At 41.7% G+C, this 21,992-nt stretch overlaps 2 protein-coding genes across 3 annotated transcripts in view; one reads left to right on the plus strand and one right to left on the minus strand.

The window, feature by feature from the left end:
- EHHADH (enoyl-CoA hydratase and 3-hydroxyacyl CoA dehydrogenase) overlaps positions 1–21,775 on the minus strand; it is a 94,562-nt gene extending 72,787 nt beyond the window's left edge. Inside the window, exon 1 of one of the 2 annotated variants that reach the window (XM_058426168.1) lies at positions 21,453–21,775. The gene's annotated coding sequence lies outside the window, so the exon portion shown is untranslated. Of the gene's footprint in view, positions 1–11,124; positions 11,196–21,452 lie in introns of those variants that run through there. The other variant, XM_058426167.1, reaches the window with a different exon arrangement.
- MAP3K13 (mitogen-activated protein kinase kinase kinase 13) overlaps positions 21,270–21,992 on the plus strand; it is a 200,647-nt gene continuing 199,924 nt past the window's right edge. Inside the window, exon 1 of the mRNA XM_058426161.1 lies at positions 21,270–21,364. The gene's annotated coding sequence lies outside the window, so the exon portion shown is untranslated. The remainder of the gene's footprint in view (positions 21,365–21,992) is intronic.

Genomic DNA, 21,992 nt, shown 5'->3' on the forward strand with positions numbered 1-21,992 from the left:
TCTCTGATGACCAATAATGATGAGCATTTTTTCATATGTCTGTTGGCTGCATAAATGTCTTCTTTTGAGAAGTGTCTGTTCCTATCCTTTGCCCACTTTTTGATGGGGTTGTTTTTTTCTTGTAAATTTGTTTCTTTGTAGATTCTGGATATTAGCCCTTTGTCAGATGGGTAGATTGCAAAGATTTTCTCCCATTCTGTAGGTTGCCCATTCACTCTGATGATAGTTTCTTTTGCTGTGCAGAAGCTCTTTAGTTTAATTAGATCCCATTTGTCTATTTTGGCTTTTGTTGCCATTGCTTTCAGTGTTTTAGTCATGAAGTCTTTGCCCATGCCTATGTCCTTAATGGTATAGCCTCAGCTTTCTTCTAGGGTTTTTATGGTGTTAGGTCTTATATTTAAGTCTTTAATCCATCTTGAGTTAATTTTTGTATACGGTGTAAGGAAGGGATCCAGTTTCAGCTTTCTACATATGGCTAGCCAGTTTTCCCATCATAATTTATTTACTAGGAGATCCTTTCCCCATTGCTTGTTTTTGTCAGGTTTGTCAAAGATCAGATGGTTGTAGATGTGTGGTGTTATTTCTGAGGCCTCTGTTCTGTTCCATTGGTCTATATATATGTTTTGGTACCAGTACCATGCTGTTTTGGTTACTGTAGCCTTGTAGTATAGTTTGAAGTCAGGTAGCGTGATGCCTCCAGCTTTGTTCTTTTTGCTTAGGATTGTCTTTTAGATACCTTCTGAATTAGACAAAATTATTCTTTTTCTCATAAAACCACAACTTTTTCAGGCACATTTTGTATACAGAATTATGTGTTAACTAGAATTCTTATCCTTAGTAACCTAAAACTTTAATGAAATCCTAAAAAGCAAGAAATCCTGAACTATCAGATATGGGCATTTATAGATAAGAACAATTATACAATTATACATATTTCCCCATATCACAAACCTTTCTTAATTGGAAATGGCCCAGATATTCAATGAACACCCAAAATAATTTTAAGATTTTAATTTACATAAAAAGTTTCCCTAAAACATTTATTCCATTCACTGCACTCAATTCATTCCCCCTTTTTTTTTTTTTGAGACAGAGTCTCACTCTGTTGCCCAGGCTGGAGTGCAGTTGTATGGCCTTGGCTCACTGCTAACTCTGCCTCCCAGGTTTGAGCAATTCTCCTGCCTCAGCCTCCTGAGTATCTGGGGTTACAGGTGCCCAGCCATCGTGTCTGGCTAATTTTTGTATCTTTAGTAGAGACGAGGTTTCACTATGGCTGGTCTCAAACTCCCGACCTCAAGTGATCTGCCCACCTAGGCCTCCCAAATTGCTGGGATTACAGGTGTGAGCCACTGTGCCTGGCTAATTATTTTACCTTTTTAACAGTTTATCTAGATTACTTCTGTAAACTGAGGTATTAGACATTATCATTTAAAGTTAGTTGTTTCCTTGTTAATCATGTTTTTAATAGCCAGTGAACATCAGGTGCTCACCTAAACCTAAGTAAGAGCCTTAAAGTTAAATACATTGGTATTTTTACCAGTAACTCAGAAGATTTAGCAAATAATATTAAATTACTCTCATTTGTTGGAAAAAATGCACTCAAACCAAGATCATTTTGTTTTGGCTGGGTTACAGTTTTATAACCTTCTATGCCAAACACTGACATCTCAAAGTATCTAGCAAAGACAAACATAAAATCCAGACCAGCATGTATGCTGACAATTCTGAAGGCATACTCATTTTTATTTTATCAATAATTTTAAAACAAACTTGTTTAGTAAATTATACTTAAGTCACATGAATTTGAAATTGCTCAGATTTATTTACTTATGAGTACTCTTTTAAGTCAATGTGTAGACACATCATATAACAATAAGTGTACATACAAATAACCACATCTAGACATGTATACACACAAACACACACAAAGATCCAATAGCTTGGAAACCTAGCCATGAGATAGCAATACAAGCTTGCCAGTTTTACTTTGTTTGCCCCAATAGGTAATATAATGCTGTGAACCAAAATTTCAGGTAAAGCAGTTTTCACGGCAGTTTGATATTTAAAGGCCAAACCTCCCTAGATTCCAAAGAACCCTGGGGCCAAACAGCACCAAAGAGAACCTCACATATTAACTAGTCCTGACCCTGCTTAGAACAGCAGCCCAAAAGCCTGGATACATGCAACTCCATTCCACTTTTCCATTCAACAGCGAACTCCAGATTCCAAACAATATTGGGGCCAAACAGTATTGCAACTGCCAGAGAAAATTCTAAGCAGGGTTTAGTACTAGACCTCAGAACCTCTGCCAAGGGTGTTTCCTTTGGAGAGGCTGAGGTCCAGAGGATCCCCCCGGGAACCCCCTTTGGGGTCCAATCTGAGTGTCAGACATCTCTGACCTTATGTGGGCACAGGTGCTGCTTTGCATGTTTTCCTTCCAGAGGCAATGCCCTCCTCTGAGCTTTCCTGTGGTTCATGGGTATAATCCCCGACTTTTAGCATCCTTATAATTTGATAAGTCTGTGCTTTCCCATGCTTCCCATTCCACTAGAGTGATAGCCATGAACTGTAATGATAGGAACGGGAGGCTGGGTGAGTTTCTCTTGTCCTCAGCCTAGTAGGGTAAGGGAAGAATTTAGCATAAGAAAAGAAGGGTTGGCCAGGTGCAGTGGCTCACGCCTGTAATCCCAGCACTTTGGGAAGCTGAGGCGGGCGGATCATGAGGTCAGGAGTTCGAAACCAGCCTGGCCAACATGGTGAAACCCCGTCTCTACTAAAAATACAAAAACTAGCCAGGCGTGGTGGAGCGCACTTGTAGTCCCAGCTACTCAGGAGGCTGAGGCAGGAGAATCGCTTTAACCTGGAAGGCGGAGTTTGCAGTGAGCCAAGATCACGCCACTGCACTCCAGCCTGAGTGACAGAACGAGAATTTGTCTCAAAAAAAAAAAAAAAAAAGAGGGTTTAAGTCACCTGAAACATGTGCGAGTTCACCCTGAGTTGCACCACACATAGTTAGCTATAATTTAAAGGGAATTATTTATAATAGTCTTTTAAGATTGGTCCCCTATATTAAAACAAGATTTTCCTAAGGTATTGATTTGCTCTTACTGAAATTAGAAAAAATTTTACTTTCAATTTTATAATCTATTTCCTTTATTTATATTTATTTTTTTGGAGACAGAATCTCGCTGTGTTGCCCAGGCTGGAGTGCCGTGGCACAGTCTCGGCTCACTGCAGCCTCTGCCTTCCAGGTTCAAGCAATTCTCCTGCCTCAGCCTCCCAAAGTACTGAGATTACAGGTGTGAGCCACCACACCTGTAATTAAAATTAAAATAAAAAATTTTTAATTTCAAAAATTTATTTACTTATTTATTTTGAGATGGAGTCTCGCTTTTGTTGCCCAGGCTGGAGTGCAATGGCATGATCTCAGCTCACTGCAACCTCCACCTCCCAGGTTCAAACTATTCTCCTGCCTCAGCCTACTGAGTAACTGGGATTACAGGCATGCGCCATCACAGCTGGCTAAATTTTGTATTTTTAGTAGAGACGGGGTTTTAGCATGTTGGTCAGGCTGGTCTTAAACTCCTGGCCTCAAGCGATCCCCCCCACCTCAGACTCCTGAAGTGGGATTACAGGCGTGAGCCACTGTGCCTGGCCTAACCTATTTTTTTTTTTTTTTTTGAGATGGAGTTTAGCTCTTGTTGCCCAGGCTGGAGTGCAATGGTGCGATCTCAGCTCACCATAACCTCCATCTCCCAGGTTCAAGCGATTCTCCTGCCTCAGCCTCCCCAGTAGCTGGGATTACAGGCATATGCCACTACGCCCGGCTAATTTTGTATTTTTATTAAAGACGGGGTTTCTCCACGTTGGTCAGGCTGATCTCGAACTCTCGACCTCAGGTGATCTGCCTGCCTCGACCTCCCAAAGTGCTGGGATTACAGGTGTGAGCCACTGCACCTGGCCTGCCTATTTCTTTTAAAAACTCAGAATCACATCTCAGAAGTTCAACTTTTGCCAAGTCTCCTTGCTCTCAGCTTTTTTTCTGCTTGAGAAGGCCTGAGATGATCTTTCCTTCAGCTTTTTTGCCAGCTCCTGTAACTTTCTTTTATTTCCTCTAATTCTAACTATTATGGCCTGATGCTAAAATGTTTTATCTTGAAGGTCTAGAAAAGCAGTGTTTTCCTGTAGCATAACTTGATTCTGTACTTTTGGCTTTTCTTGATATGCCATAATTTTCAATGTAATCAGAAAACTTTTCTTTTCTTTTCTTTTTGAGACAGAGTCTTGCTCTGTCGCCCAGGCTGGAGTGCAGTGGCGCGCTCTTGGCTCACTGCAAGCTCTGCCTCCTGGGTTCACACCATTCTCCTGTCTCAGCCTCCCGAGTAGCTGGGACTACAGGCGCCCGCCACCACGCCCAGCTAAGTTTTTGTATTTTTAGTAGAGACGGGTTTTCACCGTGTTAGCCAGGATGGTCTTGATCTCCTGACCTCGTGATCCGCCAGCCTTGGCCTCCCAAAGTGCTGGGATTACAGGTGTGAGCCACCACGTCCGGTAGAAAACTTTTCATACTATTCCTTAGAGTCATGTATTCCCCTGCTATCCTCATAACCTTGAACACACTCTTTCTGTGTCTGATTAAATTCAAGCACTTTTATCATCAAGTTTGACTTCCAGGTTATCTAAATGGGCTTCCCATAAGTAGGAGCAGTCATGCTGCAATAGGTTTTTCTTTATCTTTTTGGTAACTGGCTTAAGAAATAAGGTTTTATCATTCCTATGCTGTCTTTATTAGGTTTTTGATTGCTAAAGAAACAAAACACAGGCCTACCATGGTGGCTCACGCCTGTTGTAATCCCAACACTTTGGGAGACTGAGGAGGGCAGATCACCTGAGGTTGGGAGTTCGAGACCAGCCTGACCAACATGGAGAAACCCTGTCTCTTACTAAAAATACAAAAGTAGCCGGGCATGGTGGTGCATGCCTGTAATCCCAGCTACTTGGGAGGCTGAGGCAGGAGAATCGCTTGAACCTGGTGAGAGAGGACTAGCTGGATTTCCTAGGCTGACTCAGAATTCCTAAGCCTAGCTGGGGAAGGTGACCGCACCCACCGTTAAACACGGGGCTTGTAACTCAGCTCACACCTGACCAATCAGGTAGTAAAGAGGGCTCACTAAAATACATATTAGGCTAAAAGCAGGAGGTAAGGAAACAGTCAAATCATATATCGCCTGAGAGCACACAGGGAGGGACAATGATCGGGATATAAACCCCCAGCATTCCAGCCAGTAGGGGCAACCCCCCTTTGGGTCCCCTCCTATTGTATAGGAGCTCTGTTTTCACTCTATTAAATCTTGCAACTGCACACTCTTCTGGTCCGTGTTTCTTCCGGCTCAAGCTGAGCTTTCTCTCGCCGTCCACCACTGCTGAATGCCGCCGTCGCAGACCCGCTGTTGACTCCCGCCCCTCCAGATCCGGCAGGGTGTCCGCTGAGCTCCTGATCCAGCAAGGCACCCATTGCTGCTCCCGATCAGGCTAAAGCCATTGTTCCTGCATGGCTAAGTGCCCGGGTTCGTCTTAATTGAGCTGAACACTAGTTGCTGGGCTCCATGGTTCTCTTCCATGACCCACGGCTTCTAATAGAGCTATAACACTCACCGCATGGCCCAAGGTTCTATTCCTTGTAATCCATGAGGAAAAGAACCCCAGGTCAGAGAACAAAAGGCTTGCTGCCATCTTGGGAGCGGCCGCCACCATCTTGGGAGTTCTAAGAACAAAGACTCACCCTGTAACACTGGGAGGCGGAGGTTGCCGTGAGCCAAGATCATGCCATTGCACTCAGGCCTGGGCATCAAGAGCAAAACTCCGTCTTAAAAAACAAAAAACCATCTGATATTTAAAAGGGTTAAGGTTTTTACATCCATTTAACTTTCTGTATTGCCTTTGAGGTTTTTTAATTATCACTTATCCCTCTTGGTTAAATGTATGACTTATTTTACAATAACCCATGATTCTGTTTGAATCAAGTGTTTTGAGCCTGTTTACATCTTAAACAAATGTCCTCAAAATCAACATCCTAAATTAAGTCTCTCAGTCTTATTACCGGGGCTTATTGAGGCTATAAAAATTAATCACTGCAAGGCTGTAGAATCTTTCTACAGCTTCTAGTCAGACCATGAACTCCAGTATCACCGCCTCAAGCCTAATAATTACATATGCTGGAAGAAAACCAGTTAAAGGACTCCTTCTTGTCCCGTTAAAAGGGTCCTTATCAGGTGTTATTAATTAATCGTTGTGCTAAGTTACAGAGCTTTGACTCCTGGGTACACATATCTCATCTGAAGAAGACATTGAGTCCTGCCAGTATCTCACACCAAACCCAAGTTAACCAAAGTCTTGTCTTTAGACCTGGGCAAAAGCGGCAAAGTAAACTGCTTTTTTTTTTTTTTTTTTTTGAGACAGATTCTCCCTCGCTCTGTTGCCCAGGCTGGAGTGCAATGGCTCAATCTCGACTCACTGCAACCTCCGCCTCCCAGGTTCAAGCAATTCTCCTGCCTCAGCCGCCCAAGTAGCTGAGATTACAGGTGCTTGCCAGCACGCCCAGCTAATTTTTGTATTTTTAGTACAGATGGGGTTTCACCATGTTGGCCAGGCTGGTCTCGAACTCCTGACCTCAGGTGATCCGCCCAGCTCAGCCTCACAAAGTGCTGGGATTATAGGTGTGAGCCACCTCACCCAGCCATAAACTGCTTTTGTGAGACACAGGGACAGACCTGTATTCAAAACATTAAAATTCATTTAATAATTTTGCCTTTATCTGAAATTATATAATTTTGTTCTATGCCTTGATACTAAATAATTTAAATGTTTGGCTACCTATGGGCTTCCTGTCCTATCATTCTTTAGAATTAGGCAAGGCCTATGACCTTTTGTTTAAAACGTTGCTAATTTTTAAATATTTTGTTTTACCTACAGAATTTAAAACTATTAAATCCCTCCAGGTGGCCCAGGGACTATCACATGAGATTGTTAGGGCTGGTCCTGAGGGATACAATTAATTCAGACCCTCCTAATCGAGGCCAGGTGCACAGATGCCTGTGCAGCTGAAAAAAAAAATGCTTGTGTTTTGTATAGCTAATTGCTAAAGCGAAGATTACAATAGATCAATGCATAGAATTTATAGAAAAGTCAATTTTATGACCTTTGTTTTTGCCTCGGAGGTTGCTTAAAAGGGGTTTTAAGGGTTGATGAATGCCTGTCCATCTCCAATCCCATCTGGCCTGTAATGTTTAATTGGCTATAAATCTTTTGACTCTAAGTCCCTTGCTACAGGGTTCCCACTGAAGGACATGATGGACCCGAGGCAGGTAGCAAGTCACCCCAGCATCGATAATGGGACAAAATAAAAGCTTGGCTATCGATACTGCCTCTTTTATACCTTGACAAAAAAGGAAATATATGAACAAAAATAAAATCCTAAGCCCCCCAACAGAATGAACACCCTCTTAGCCAAAAAGAATTAAAAAACCTGAAAAAATAGTTCAGCCCATGAAGGAAGTGGGGGGTTGGACACACCTTGCTATACTCCCCCCACCACCCCTTGGAATTCAGGCACAACTGACCAGCCTTAATATTAAAATAGAGCTTATAAGACTGACAGATTCTTCATGGCAATAAAATATCAAATTATAAACAGAAGGGTTAATTCTCCACCCCAAGGTAAACAGTCATATGTTACTTCCATGTTTGTTCAATGGACATGCATCAGGAACACTTTCACAAAAATTCATAGCTTCCCTGTTCAACCAGGAGACTTAGTCTTATTAAAAACTTGGAGAGAAGGATTCCCTGAAGATCAATTTTAACCAAAATGGAAGGGCCCCTATCAGGTGTTGCTAAGCACTTCAGCTGTTGTTAAATTTGAGGGAGTCACTAGCTGGGTATACTTGTCAAAGATTAAACCTGTTTCTTATAAGGCCCCGCAGGCACCTGAGAAAGACACCATGACCTACACTTGTGAACCCCTAGGACACCTAAAGCTGTTGTTTTGCAAATAAACACATAAGTAACAGCCTTAGTCCCTCCTACAGGTACTCAGCCTTCTTAACAACTCCCATCCCATACAGATTTGCACCCCCAGTGGATATCTATGGCTATGTGGTCACCCATTCAATCAGCCTATAAATAACTTATGTTTCGTGTGGGATCATAAAACACATGGTTACCAGGGTATTGATAATGTTTGGTTCCTGGATCAATGTACAATAGGACAAGCAGAGCCCCCTAACATAGAATTATATAACATCACTCACCTGAGCGCTACACGGGCAATTGGCCTTATATTGGCTAGGGTTGGAGCTGTCATGGGCTCGTTGGCCCCATGGGGCAACTTCTCATTAAAAGCGCCCTCCCAAGTCTCACTTGGTTTTTGCCCTTCCTAGGACCTTTGATGGCTATCTTGTTATTACTAATCTTTGGCCCTTGCTTGTTTAACGTCTTGGTGAAATTTGTGTCATCTAGATTATAATAATCCCATATAAAGATGATGCTGGCACAAGGCTTCTAACCTGTCCTATCTTCTGAGTTGGGAAATAAAGACATCCTGCCTTTAGGCCCCTTAGATCAGGCATCCAGATATTTTTTACTCCTCCTTTACTAGGCAGGGCTATGCTCATAAAATCAGCAGGAAGAAGTTACAGAAGAATGACTTTTGTCCTTCATCTCTCCTTAAGATTAAGGGTTCTCTGATCAGCAAAGGGAGGATTATGTTAGGGAAACAGCAGCATGGGAGACCCAGGGTAACACCATTTTAAAATCAACTCCATCTTAAAACTAGCGAGGCACATCCCTTGCCAGTCATGACCAGCAGTCATAAGATGTTTAAGGCTAAGGAAACAGCTTAATAATGCCTGCAAGGACCAGTTCCCAAAACAGTGGGTCACAAGACCCCACTGATAAAGACAGGAGACAGTAAACAACAGGTCACATGACCGCACTGATAAGACAGGGGACAGTAAAGAAACCAGCCTAAACCAGCTAGAAGCAAGATGGCAAAAAAGCAACCTTCAGTACTCATTATATGCTAATTATAATGCATTAGCATAGTAAAAAACACTCCCACTAGTGTCGTGATAGTTTACAAATGCCATGGCAACATCCAGAAGTTACCCTGTATGGTCTGGGTGGGGGAGAAACCCCCAGTTCCAGGAGCTCCCAGAAAACTCATGAGTAATCCACCCCTTGCATAGCATATAATCAAATAGCTATAAAATAGCCAGCTAGCAGCTCCCTCAATGCTACTCTGCATATGGGGTAGTCCTGCTCTGCTTATGGAGCAGCCACTCTTTTATTCCTTTACTTTTTAATAAACTTGTTTTCACTTTACTCTGTCGGCTTGCTCTTTTTTCATTTATTTATTTTTTAAGACAGCATCTCCCTCTTTTGCCCAGGCTGGAGTGCAGTGGCTCCCTCTCGGCTCACTGCAACCTCTGCCTCCTGGGTTCGAGCAATTCTTCTGCCTCAGCCTCCCGAGTAGTTGGGGTTACAGGCACGCGCCACCATGCCTGGCTAATTTTTGTATTTTTAGTAGAGATAGGGTTTCGCCATGTTGGCAAGGCTGGTCTTGAACTCCTGACTTTCAGATGATGCACCCGCCTCAGCCTCCCAAAGTGTTGGGATTACAGGCGTGAGCCACTGCTCCCAGCCTGTTGGCTTGCTCTTGAATTCTTTCTTGCGTGAAGCCAAGAACCCACTTGGCCTCGTGAGCTGAACCTAAATTTGGGGGTTTGCCTGCAACACTACTACTGTAACTGGGTCACTTGAGATTTTCAGCACCCCAGCATTTTTTAGTGACTGAAATAATAAGATTTCTGATCAGGACCTTGCTTGCTTGCTCATGTTAACCACTCGCTTTTTGCCCAATATCCATTTTTCCCACAATATAACTATAAACTTCTGATGTGCTGTTTGTCAAGTGGGAGGAGGTAACTTCAGGGTCACAAAAGGTGTTTGCTGAAGGAATGAATGCATTGAAAGCTATTGCAACCAGCTGCTGACGCCCAGAACTCTGGTTGTTCAAGGTGTCATGTGGGACTGAAGAAACAGACTTTTCACCTTGATTCCCTAAAACTCCCCCTCCTTTATTCTCTAGCCACATAAAAATTCCCTGCTTTTTCTTTTTGTTAACATGGATTTGAGACATCTTGCTTTCCTACCTTGTTGCTTTGGCCAAATAGAACAAACCTTCCTCTGTCTCCAAACTGCTGTGTGTCAGTGTTTGGCATCAATTGCACATCGGGTACCAGAGCCCGAAATTGGGCTTCTACTAGAAAAGTACTGACTGCCTTGAAGCCCTGGTAACTGTAGCAGTGAGACCCCATTCAATTCAGCAAGGACAACTGCCTCAATGGTCAATGACAACTTCTCGATGACAGCCAATCATAAACAGTCCTAAGCACATGCTTCCACGTGTTGACAATCAACAACAGCCTCATCACAGCAATCAGCTTCTTACAGGTGAGATACCAATCTCTAACACCTCTGCAAATTCGCTGATCCCTGAACTCCACTGTGCTCTAAAACTCTACGTAAGATCAACGGCTTGTTCTGCTTGGAGACAGACTGTGCATAGCTAGCACAGTTCTCCCTTACTATAGCAAGCAATACATTCAGTCATCTTGCTTCAGACATTGGTCTTTAGAGGAACAACCCTGCCAGTGTGTTCTAGCAACTTTGAACATCTCCACAAAGGCTAAGTAGGCAAGGCTTCACAGCTCTGAATAGCCTGAAATTCCTCCTGGAGCAAGGCGAGATAATGAGCATGGTGCGGAGCCACTTTGAGGCAGGCTCTCCTCTGTCTGGTAGGAGTCTGTCACAGGCCATTTCTCATTTATCCTCCTAGTTTCAATTGAATGCAGAACTTTCTGCCTTGTGCCCCCACCTAAGGGTTCGGCTGCAAGCTTCTGTGAAGATCTATAAAAATACTTAGCAGTAGTTTAGGGTTGGCTCTTAACAGGGTAGGGACTAGGGTGAGGCAAGAAAGACATCTAGTGGACAAAACTGGGGGGCACAGTAACAGGGCTATGCAATGCTGATCCTGCCCTGCTCCTCAACAACAGAGCAACTCACCATTCCTGACATCTGTCATCTGGTTCCTCTGTTTGGTGTCATGCTGTGAGACTAGGGATACAGGGAGCTGACGCCATGCTGACTTTCTTTTCCTGTGAATACTAAACTGTCTAAATCCATTTGGGCTTCTTACTTGCTGAGTCTATGGAAGACAAGCCAATTTAGCAGCTGCTACCATGCTACTGCTTACAGACTGCTTGACCACTTGACAGTCTCCTTATCACTGTTATGATCTGATCTATTCTTAAATTATCTCATTTAATTTGTTTCAGTAATTGCTACTTAACAGGGTGCTGGTCCTCTTGGCTAATGCACTTCCACACCATTTTCATGTTAGTGCTTTTGCTTGTTAAATGCGTTGGTCGGGCTTCATTGTTGTCATTATGTCGCATTATATCCCTAATTCACAAAAGCAGATCAGTTCATTAGAAGTGGTTCATTAAAGCTTAAAACAAATATAAAAGAATGGAAACACTATAACTTGGCATAATGCCCAGAAGGCAAACGGTGAGCTGGATTTCGATGCAAATACCGAGCTTTTGCCTGCTAGAACATGCACATCTATTGTCATAGAAGGAACAGAAATGGCTATCTAAACCCAGCTTTCCCTGCAATGGTGATCTATTAGCCCTGGAACCCAGGGTGCTGCATGTGAAATTTCATTCAATAGCGACATGAAGCCATCAAAACTGACTTCTCTGGTAAACCAATCAGGTTTTTCTGGAACAAACAAAATAATGCTTTCCAGTCTGGGTGATTAAAGACTGTTAAGGAAGCAAGAAATAAATTTGAGTCTGTTTGTTAACAAATTTTACCCTGCCCTAAATGGGCATTGGGTACACTCTTCCAGGGTGAAGTTGGCTGACATTCAAGGAAAAAAGCTACTTACATAAATGTTTGAAATGAGAGATAGGATGGCCGGGCGTGGTGGCTCACCCCTGTAATCCCAGCACTTTGGGATGCTGAGGCAGGCGGATCACCTGAGGTCAGGAGTTCGAGACCAGCCTAGCCAACATGGTGAAACCCTGTCTCTACTAAAAATACAAAATTAGCTGGGTGTGGTACCACACACCTGTAGTCCCAGCTACTCGGGAGGCTGAGGCAGGAGAATTGCTTGGACCCAGGAGGTGGAGGTTGCAGTGAGCCAAGATCACGCCACTGCACTCCAGCCTGGGCAACAGAGTGAGACTCTATCTCAAAAAAAAAAAAAAAAAAGAGAGAGAGATAGGATAAAAATAACTTCTTCACAATACCAATGTGAAAGTTGTCAATCTCAAGATGGAGTCACTCATGTCAAATCCAAACAAAAAAAGAGTCAGGTTAGAAAGGGAAAGCCCTCCTGCACACATGCCTATGATAAGAACTATAACAAAGACTCTGAAAGTCTCTTATGGTCTTATGCACATATGCCTGTAACAAGAACTTTTGCCAAAGACTTTCTAACCTGCATCTTGCTTCATGAATGACAGGACAGCTAGCCAAATGCGCAAGAATGCTTGCCTGGCACACTGTCTCCACTAATGAACTGACATCAACTTCTGTGATAAGCCACTGTAACCAATGTTCTCTTTGTTTCAAAACAAATTATGTATACTTCTTTTGCCTTTAAAAGTTTTCCCTTACCTCAACCTCCTCAAATATGCCCACAATTTACTATGGCCACAGTGTTCTGGATTGCAATTCTTCTGCTTATTCCCAATTAAACTCAGTATTTTTAGAGAGTCTCTCTGCTGATTTCTTAGGTTGACACAAAGAATATCAGTAATGACGATTTATATAATTTCAAGTGGCTTGTTCAAGTGTCAAGTGTTGAGCCTCGGAGAGATACATATATTCATTATATTAATGTTTAATAGAAGCCATCGGGATTCCTAAAGAAAACCCAGTTGTGGCAAAAATGACTCAATCGCGTGTTATCTTCATCAGGTGAAATAAGTCAGAGATCAATGATGCATTATTGAGCATATTTAAAGTTCACAGCCATATGCTGCAACCAGATCTGAGCTGAACACAGCCAAAAATTGATCTGAGAATACATTCACTGCTATTTCTCATGTTTCAACTTCTCAGCTTTTCAGTGAGCCTGGCTTATCGCTTTAGGTTTGCAGGTAGTTTTTCATTACATATGTCATCTCTGTCAGCTTCTGAACTGAAAATCATACAAGAAATGTCCCTTTTCAACAACATAAGCACCTTTTATGACATCTCGGCATTCTCCAGCATCCAATTTCATTTCGTGTTGAAAATGCAATTAGGCTATCGTTCGCAGGTCTCTCTCCCAATTTCCCACCGTATATCATTCTTTTCAGAGAATATTTCATTTGCCAATGATCATCCCTTTTAGCTTTTCTGACAAACTGACCCTAGTAAGAAAAAGGCTACATAGATATATATTGGAGATATGCCCCAGGTAACTTTGTCGAGTATTCTTTCTAATACAGGAATGCTTTACCACCATTCCTGGCAAAAGATAAAAGATTACTCATCCCTCTGAATGCTTCCAGTGATGGGGAACACAGTACGCTTCATGGTAGAGAGTTCTGTTTACTTAAAAAAAAAGTCCCTATTCTATTCCCTGTGACCTTCCCCTACATGATTCTAGTTTTGTTCTCAAGAATTATACATTAAATCTCTCTTTAATAGAATGGTCTTTCATTAAATATTTAAAGATACTAACAAGTCTGCCCTAAGCTATTCCTCTTAGGTGCTTTCTCAGGGACTACCATGTCTCATATGGTAAGGTATCTCTAGCTGCTATGGTGGTTGTTCAGAATACTCTTTGAATTTGTCAATGACTCTTTTAATGAGCATCCGTTCCCTGTATTCTGTACCTCTCATCAATCAGGCCATATTCATGTTTCCTTAACTCATGTTTGCTCTCTCTTTCAAAACTATAAAGACAGAGTTTTTTTTTTCCCCTTTTAAACTTCCAGTAAAGGTTTTTTTTGTTTTTTTTTTTTTTGAGACAGCGTCTCGCTCTGTTGCCCAGGCTGGAGTGCAGTGGCATGATCTTGGCTCACTGCAACCACTGCTTCCCAGGTTCAAGCAATTCTCGTGCCTCAGCCTCCTGAGTAGCTGGGATTACAGGCACGCACCACCATGCCTGGCTAGTTTTTGTATATTTAGTAGAGGTGGGATTTCACCATGTTGGCCAGGCTGGTCTCAAACTCCTGACCTCAAGTGATCTGCCTACCTTGGCCTCCCAAAGTGTTGGGATTACAGGCGTGAGCCAACGTGCCTGGCCTGTTTGTTTGTTTTCTTAAAAGGAATAATTAATTTTTTATTGAGGTATAAATCATATAGCATACAATTCACCCTTTTATTTTTGAGACAGGGTCTTCTAGGCTTGAGTGCAGTGATGCGCACGACTCACTGCAGCCTCAACCTTCTCGGCTCAAGTGATCCTCCCACCTCAGCCTCCTGAGCAGCTGAAACTACAGGTGTGTGCCACTGCATCTGGCTAAATTGTGTATTTTTTTGTAGAGACAGGGTTTTGCCATGTTGCCCAGGCTGGTGGCAAACAATTCACCCTTTTAAAGTATAAAATTGAGTGGTTTTTAGTATATTCACAAGGTCGTGCAACCATCACCACTCTCTAATTCCAGAACATTTTAATGACTTCAAAAAGAAATCCTTTATGCATTAAACAGTCCCTTACCATTCCTCTTTCTCTCTATTCTTGGCAACCACCAATCTACTCTAATAGACACACTAACCTGTTTCTATGGGTTTGCCTTTTCTAGATTTTTCAAATAAAGGGAATCACATGATATGTGTCCTTTGGTGTCTGGCTTCTTTCACTTAGAATAATGTTTTCAAGTTTCATCCATGTTGTAGCATGTATTAATACTTCATTTCTTTTTATGGCCGAATATTTCATGGCAAAAATAAACTGTATTTTGTTTATTCATTCACCAGTTGATAGATATCTAGGTTATTTCTACTTTTTGGCTACTGTGAATAATGCTGTATATGAATATGTATATGAAATTTTTCATGAACTATTCATTTCATATACAAATTTTTGCATAAATTCTCTTGAGTATATATCTAGGAGTTGAATTGCTAGGTCATATGGTAACTCTGCTTAACTTACTGAGGAATTACCAAACTGCTTTCTTGCTTTCTTCATTTTTTTTTTTTTTTTTTTGAGACAGAGTCTTGCTCTGTCATCCAGGCTGGAGTGCGGTGGTGCGATCTTGGGTCACTGCAACCTCCGTCTCTCAGGTTCATGTGATTTTCCTGCATCAGCCTCCCAAGTAGCTGGGATTATAGGTGCATGCCTCCATGCCTGGCTAACTTTTGCATTTTTTTTTTATTTTTAGTAGAGACGGTTTTGCCATGTTAGCTAGGCTGGTCTCGAACTCCTGGCCTCAAGTAATCCGCCCACCTCAGTCTCCCAAAGTGCTGGGATTACAGGCGTGAAGCACCACGCCCAGCCCCAAACTGCTTCCTAAAGTGGCTACACCATTTGACATTCACACTAGCAATGTATGAGGTTTCCAGTGTCTCCATAACCTTGCCAATACTTGTCAATTTTTAAAAGATTACTAAAGTATTTGTTCTTAGATATAAATTATATCTTTCTTTGTCACCAAGCATGGTCTTCTCCCTTTTGTGTGAATACATATTTAGAATTTGTCTGGCTTATGGAAAGCACTCAGTAAAAATATTCATATTGTTAGCCATTATTAGTGCTATGTACCTTCAAGAAGAATCAAATTGAGTTGCCTTTTCTCTAATATTATGTTTCCATCTTCTTTGAGTAGCAAACAGAATACACCGAATACATGATGCATTGTTGAGTTCAAGGCAAAACAGGTTGATATAACTCAAATGTTCCAGCAATTGTTATTTCTTTCCAGGTTTCCCTAACAAAGTGCCTTGATTTTAAGCCTGGGGATTGAGCCATTGTGGAGCAGGTACACCGCCCCTACATGGCAGATGAGGCTTCTGATGTTGACACTGGCCAGGGCCTTTGCAAACAAGCCAGGTCAAAAAGGTTCAACTGTTACAGCAGGTGCTTTAATGAGGGCATTGATCTTATCCTCTGTGATGGTCACCTCATCAGCATGCAGGGTGAGGGTCCAGTAGATGTAGTGGAGCTTGGAGATGAAGACAGAGGCCACGGTGTGGGTAATGCAGGGCTGTCTTTGCCAGGCATGGTGTTAGTCACCGAATGAAGTGGGCCTCACCCCAGTGCAGCTTTAGTTTCTTTAGGACAGAGCACCTTGGCGACAGATGAGAAAAGGGAGCAATTTCTTAAGACAACGATAAAGTTTGCCAGCCACATCAATGGATTATTCCTTTCACGAAACATTCCTCTGTAGCAGGCAATGCTGTTTGGTAGCATTTTATCCACAGGAGAATTTCTTTCAAAATTGGAGTCAATCCTCCCGAACCCTGCTGCTGCCTTGTAAACTAAATTTATGTAATATTCCAAATCCTTTGTTGTCATTTCAACAGTGTTCACAACATCTTCACCAGAGGTAGTAGATTTCATCTCAAGAAACCACTTTCTTTGCTCATTCATAAGAAGCAACTCCTCATTCACTTACATTTTATCATGAGATTGCAAGTTTTATCATGAGATTGCAACAATTCAGTCCCATCTTAAGGCTCCACTTTTAATTTTAGTTCTCTTCCTATTTCTACCACATTTGCAGTTTCTTCCTACACTGAAGTCTTGAACCCCTCAAGTTATCCATGTGGGTTGGAATCAACTTCTACCAAACTTCCAAACTCTTATTAATGTTGATATTTTTACCTACTCAAGCATTATACATTAAATTTATCTTTAATAGAATGGTCTTTCATCAAATATTTAAAGATACTAACAAGTCTGCCCTAAGCTGTTCCTCTTAGGGGCTTTCTCAGGGACTACCATTTCTCATACAGTAAGGTATTTCTAGTTGCTATGTTGGTTGTTCAGAATACTCTTCAAATTTGTCAGATATTCTCATTAGTCACCAATGTTCTTAATGGCATCTAGAATGGTAAATCTTTTTCAGAAAGTTTTCAATTTACTTTGCCCAGATCCATCAGAGGAATCACTATCTATTGACAGCTATAGCTTATGACATGTCTTTCTTCTTCTTCTTATTTTTTTTTTTGACAGAGTCTCGCTCTGGTGCCCAGGCTGGAGTGCAATGGCACGATCTCAGCTCACTGCAACCTGCACCTCCCAGGTTCAAGCAATTCTTCTGCCTCAGACTCCCGAGTAGCTGGGATTACAGGCATGCGCCAACATTCCCGGCTAATTTTTGTATTTTTAGTAGAGATGGAGTTTCACCATGTTGGCCAGGCTGGTCTTGAACTCCTGACCTCAGGTGACCTGCCCACCTCGGTCTCCCAAAGTGCTGGGATTACAGGCATGAACCACCATATCTGGCTGAAATGTATTCTTAAATAATGAGATTTGAGATTTGAGATTTGAAATTGCTCCTTGATCCATGGGCTGCAGAATAGAAGCTGTGTTAGCAGGCATGAAAATAACATTCATCTCCTTGTACATCTCCATCAGAGCTTTTGGATAACAGATGCATTGTCAATGAGCTGCCATATTTTGAAGGAATTTTTTTTTTTTTTGAGACGGAGTCTCGCTCTGTCGCCCAGGCTGGAGTACAGTGGCGCAGTCTCGGCTCACTGTCAGCTCTGCCTCCCAGATTCACACCATTCTCCTGCCTCAGCCTCCCGAGTAGCTGGGACCACAGGTGCCCACTACCACACCTGGCTAATTTTTTTGTATTTTTTAGTAGAGACGGGGTTTCACCATGTTAGCCAGGATGGTCTCGATCTCCTGACCTTGTGATCTGCCCGCCTCGGCCTCCCAAAGTGCTGGGATTACAGGCGTGAGCCACCGCACCTGGCCAGAATTTTTTTTTTAAAAGCAGCAGGTCTCACCAGTGGGCTTAAGATATTCAGTAAATCATGCTGTAAACAGACGTGCTATCATCCAGGCTTTCTTATTCCATTTATAAAGCACAGGCAGAGTAGATTTAACATAATTCTTAAGGACCCTAGGATTTTCAGAATGGCAAATGAGCACTGGTTTCAAGTTAAAGTTGCCAGTTGCATTAGACCCTAACGAGAATCAGCAGGTCCTTTGGAGCTTTGAAGCCAGACACTGACTTCTCCTCTTTAGCTATGAAAGTCCTAAATGGCACCTTGTTACAACAGAAGGCTGTTTTATTGAAAATCTGTTGTTGTTTAGTGTAGTCACCTTCATCAATAATCTTGGCTGGATCTTCTGGATAACTTGTGCAGCTTCTTCATCAGTACTTGCTGCTTGACCTTGCACTTTTATGTTATAGAGAAGGCTTCTTTCCTTAAACCTCATGAATTAACTTCTGCTGGCTTCCAACTTTTCTTCTGAAGCTTCTTCACCTCTCTTAGTCTTCACAGAATTGAAGAGAGTTAGGGCCTTGCTCTGGATTATGCTTTGGCTTAAGGGAATGTTGTGGCTGGTTTGATCTTCTATCCAGACCAACAGAACTTTCTCTATATCACCAATAAAGCCGTTTTGCTTTCTTATCATTCATGTGTTCACTTAAGTAGAACTTTTAATTTCCTTCACATTTACAACTTGACTAACTATATGGCACAAGAGGCCTAATTTTTGGCCCATCTTGGCTATCTATATGTCTTCCTCACTAAGCTTTACCATTTCTAGCTTTTGGTTTAAAGTGAGAGACATGTGACTCTTCAACACTTAGAGGCCATGGTAGGATTATTAACTGGTCTAATTTCAATATTGTTTTGTTTCAGAATAGGGAGGCCCTAGGAGAGGGACAGAGATGGGGGAAAGGCCCATTGATGAAACAAAACATACACAATATTTATCAATTAAATTTGCTGTCTTAATGGCATGGTTGATGGTGTCCCCAAACAATTACAATAGTAACACTAAAGATCACTAATCACAGATCACTGTAACAGACATAATAATAATGAAAAGTTTGAAATACTGCAAGAATTATCAAAATGTGACAGAGATATGCTGTTAGAAAAATGGCACTGACAGACTTACTCTACACAAAATTGCTAAAAACCTTCAATTCGTTAAAAATGCAATATCTGAGAAGCGCAAGAAAGTGGTGCACAATACAATGAGGTATGCCTGAATGTGTGTCCATCCCCTCAGGGTGTGTACAGTGTGTAGATGTGAACACAAACTGCTAGAGCGATTTTGCCATCTCAAGGAAAGCTGGCCTTAAGTGGAAGCAGATGCTACTGAAGGCAGAGCAAGGCAGAAACAAATATGGGTCCTGGGTGATATCGTCAAGTTGCTGAGGCAATCAACCCTGATGCCTGTCATAATACTCCAGTTATAGAAGTCAAGATATGCCCTTATTGTTTAAGCCAATTTGTGTTGCATTTTGTGGAAGATGCAAAGATATGCTGCCCAGATTCCCCTTCAAGGAAGCACTTGCTGCCCAGGTGTAGGGAATGCGGTTAGCAGGCAGCCCCCAGCTATTTTCTTCAGGGTCTGCTTCAGCTGCAGAAGGCCACCTTGCTTGAGATTACACCCTTTCTAAGGCAGACAGCATCTAGTATAAGGGGCTGGCCATTTTAGTCTGATAACGATACTCTTGATGGGCAATACTTAGTCTAAAGCTCCCTCCCAGGATGGCTGAGGATTTGCTGGACCTGAATAGCAGTTCAACTACTTCCTCTGAACAATCCTGCTTCCACTCCATTCCTAATAAAAATCTTTCTTCTCATCTCCAATCTGGAATACCCAATCTGTGACAAATTTTCTGTAACATCAGGAAAAAACATCCTGAGATTCAGTGGGCTAGTTTGAATTCAATCTTGTCTATAGAAAGAGAAATGCACTCATGATCTCTTATTTTTGACTTTGTATTAAGGAAGATTTCAAGCATGCACAAAAAGAGGGAGAAGAATATAATGAAATAACAATATCAATATATGACAAATAGTTATCATCTGATACCCTCGTGTATTATTTTAAAATAAGTCCTAGACATATTCCATCCAAAAATACCACAGTGCACCAATGTTTACTTTGAGATGCAATACAATGTCTTCTTCTCCATTCTCCTCCTAATCCAACTCCTCTTTATGTTATCTCATCTTTTCTTCCTCTTCCCACCACCATAGCTTTAAAAAGAGGAACTGTTTTAACAGCAGGGGCAGGGGTGGCAGTAGTAAGGGATAGAAGGCCCAGAACAAATACTGGAATCCTTTCATTCATTCAACAAACATTCTAGACTTATCCTCTCTCAAAGTCTTGGGATACTCAATCATCACTAGTATAGGCAGTTGTTCAGATAGGTGGTACTGGACAATGATGTTTTTGTTTAGCCAGAAAGGAAGCAAGGAAAAGAGTCCCTTAACACCTGCCATCTAGTGGTCACAGTGATAAGTAACATGCATGTTTTCTACTAAACAGATTAATAATACATGGTTTGTTCTATGAAACAAACAGGAAATCAAGGCCAGAGGGGTAAAGTGATTTAAGGTCATATGACCAGTTAATAGCAGAGCTTGGCATAGAACCCAAACAAGTTGACTTTAAGACCTGTGTAAATTGTGATTGTTTGAAACGTAAAGATGTCATTCCAATGATTTTAAATTTGATTAAAGTATCATCCTGTTTTGTATTTATTTGTATTAAGTTATAGTATATTAGTATCAAAGGAGAAAAAGTGCCATTGGTTGAACGAGGGAACAAGATGGGCCTATGAAATAACATTAACATTGAATTATTTTCCATTAAATGGTCCCATTACCAACATTTCAATAATAATAATAATACCTATGCTAGCTCTGTCATATTCCTGAACAAAGGTTGAATAATTATTAAGAGAAATTGCTTCCAATTAGAGAAAACTAAATGCAATTATGCCACATCATTGACAGTGCATTCAGAGTCTATGTTACCTTCTGGAGTTTGTCGGATCTGTTACTTATTCCTGTCCAGCCAGTTAAAATTGAAGGTAGAGCTCACAGGGGCTGATACTTTACTCTTTATTTCTGGGTAAATATAAGAAGTTTGCCAGGGGAACGAAAATACTGTGTTTCAAATAAATCCAGCAATGGCCACGCCAAGCATTCAGATTATCGTCACAATTAGGCAGCATCTAGGTGACATTGCCCTTGTCTCTCCAGGACTGGGATTTTCCTAATCCTTTTCACTTGAGAGGGAAGGATTTAAAATGAATCTACCTTTGCCTTATTAACATTTTGAGGCAGATTTTGGGAATGGGGAGAGCTGGTGAGCATTTTGAGACTCTACTTTTGGTGCTAGCATTGAAACTCATTGTGTGACATTTAGACGCCTCTTTGGATCCAATTTTCCTTACCTGTAACAGCAAGAGGTTGACTAAGTGATTGCCTCTAAAAGTTCCTTTCAGTTCTGTCATTCTGCGAAATTTTTGTGCTAAGGATAAGTCTTCAGCTCAGCTGGTCCCTTCTGCTTTTTCCTGGGTTGACTTCCTTCCTCCCACTATCATTTATTGAGTATCTCCACGTTCTTGAGGGTAGGGCCTGGGTTTTATTCAACTTTCCCCCATTACCTAGCACAATAACTAAGCAGATTATCTCCAGCAGGGTTAAAGTTGTTTTCTATATAAGATTCCAACTTTGTCTGGAGGGGCTCACAGTTCCGAAGAGGGTGCCAGGCATCATCAATTAATTAAAAGCTGAGTATCCGTAAAAATAAAAAAAAGTGGGGGGGGGGGCATAAAGGGTAGCAGGAAATCTGGTTCCAGTTGTCCTTAAGCACAGATATGTTCCAACAGGGAATAAGAGTGCATAGTAGTGCAAAAAGTAATGGTTAACACTCATCGAATGCTTTCAATGTGCCAGTGCTTTCCACGTATTATCTCAAGTAATACAATCGT

Source organism: Hylobates moloch, unplaced genomic scaffold, assembly GCF_009828535.3.
Source record: "Hylobates moloch isolate HMO894 unplaced genomic scaffold, HMol_V3 SCAFFOLD_13, whole genome shotgun sequence".
Classification (NCBI taxonomy): Eukaryota; Metazoa; Chordata; class Mammalia; order Primates; family Hylobatidae; genus Hylobates; species Hylobates moloch.